The sequence below is a fragment of the Lissotriton vulgaris genome, chromosome 12 (genome assembly GCF_964263255.1).
Source record: "Lissotriton vulgaris chromosome 12, aLisVul1.2, whole genome shotgun sequence".
Classification (NCBI taxonomy): Eukaryota; Metazoa; Chordata; class Amphibia; order Caudata; family Salamandridae; genus Lissotriton; species Lissotriton vulgaris.
The window spans coordinates 718668715-718670722 of NC_141700.1; positions in this window are offsets into that span (position 1 = coordinate 718668715).

Here is a 2008-nt window from a genome sequence, read left to right on the forward strand (position 1 = left end):
TGTGTTGGCCCTTCGGGCTGCCTTTCCGCAGGCTCTGCCTGGCGTTTTTTTGCGTGCCCTGGGTTTTGGGGGCACTTCTCTCCACTTCCCTGCTGCTGCTTCTTTTCTGCGGTTCCTGTGGTTCTCTGTGTGGTACGCACGTTTTCTGGGTTGTGTCCTTCCCCTTCAGCCTCGGGCCTTCGCCCTGGTCTTCCCGCATGTCCGGATGCTCTCGTGGCTCTCCTTCATGCGGCAGGGGTATTCCCTCTTCCTTCTCTGGTCAGCCTCTTGGGGAATATGGCTGGAGTGTCTTTTTGCTCGGTCTGTTCAGGAGGTCCTTTGTGGTTCTTCTGATGATCGGGTTTTTGGTGGCCCGGGTGTGTCTTCACTGGTCCCCTCTCTGGGCCTGGTGTTTGTCGGGGCTCATCTTCGGACTGTGCTCAGCCCCGTTCGCTTGTCCGGGTGCCTGGTCTCTCTTCCTTCGAAGGTTTGGGCCTTGTTGTCCCGGGGCTCCTCGGGCGGTCCTGTGGCTGCGGGTGCTGGGGCGCCTGGCTTCTGTGGTGTTTCTGGTTCCCCGGGCTCTTTTTCTTCTTCTCCGCCTGTCCTTCTGGCTCCTGTTGGGTTGGTCTCTGGGGTCTGTTGACCCTGCTGCCCTTGTCGGTCCGTCTCCGGGGGTGCTCTCCTGGTGGCTCTGCCGCTGTTGCCACCTGGCTGGGTGTTCGCTGGCTCTTCGGGCTCCGCTTGTGGTGGCTTCGGTCGCGGCCTGTTCTGGGTTTGGCTGGGGTCGGTTCGGGTTCCAGTTCTGGTTCCTGCTGCTCTCTCGGGGGTCCTCTTGCTGGTGGCTATTGTGTTGTTAGGGCTTGCCCTGGTGCCCCTTCGGGGGTCTCTGCGGATCTGAGGGTGTTGGCTCAGTCGGTCGTTCCAGTGGCTTGGTTCTCTGCCTTGTCCTTGGTTGCCTGGGTCCTGTTTCTGTGGGCTGGGGTCTGGGTGCTGGGTCTGTCAGCTCCCTGCCTCGGTGGGTGGCCTGTGTGCTGGCAGTTCCGCTTTGCTGGTTCCTTACTTCGTCCTGGGTTTTCTCTCGACTTCCCCTTTCCCGGCTTTTCCCCTGCTCTGTCCTTTCCAGTGTAGGCTCTGTGGGTCTGTGCTCGGGAGTTGCTGGCTGCTCCCCATTGGCATTGGGTTCTTTGTTTTACTCTCCTGTCCGGGCAGTGTTGCGCTTGGCGGAGGTTCCTTCTGGTGGCTCCGTGCCCTTTGGGGTTTTGGGCTCTTCCCCTTGGTTCTGTGCGGGGTTTGAGCCTGCTGCCTGGTGGTTGTGCACTTTGATTTGGCTGTGTTGGGGGTTCCAGTCTGGTTGGCGGTGGCTTGAAGGCTTCCTGTCGGTCCTCCTCTTGGCTGTCCTGTGCTTGGTATTTGTGGGCCTTTTCAGCCTGGTGTTCTGCTCTGGGTGTTGTTCCCATGGTGCTGGCCTCCTTTTGGTGTGGCGGTTCCCTCCATCTTGGGCTCTTCTGGGGTTGTCGGTGGCCCCTCTGCGAGTGCGGTGGGCGTCTTTCCGTCTTCTTGGTGCTCCTGACTTCCTTGCGTGTTGCCTGGAGTCTGTTGCCTGGTTGTTTTTGCCAGGTCTGCTGTGTTTGTTTCCGCGCCCTGTGGGGTCCTTCCCTTCGGGGTCTTTGCTGCTGGGGTTGGTTGTCCTATCCGGTCCTCCCTCTGGGCCCCTTGCCGGTCTTGGGTTGCGGCTCTTGCCTTTTGGGTTTGCCACCCACATGAGCCTGGTCCGGTGGCTGCCTAGACTGCTGCGCGCTCTGTAGCGGCCTGTGTTCCCGTTCTTGATCACAGGTATGTATCCTCATGTGTCCTCCTGGCCTTCCATCCTTGTAGAGTCTGTGTGGTCAGCAGCTCTGCTTTGGAATGTCGTCGCCCCTGTGAGGCGCTTGGGGGTATTGTGGGCCCTGACTTGGACGTTTCCCTTCTGTCTGGGCTGTTTGGATCTGTTAGTTTTGGGTCCGGTTCCGTCCTTTGTCTAAGAAGTGAC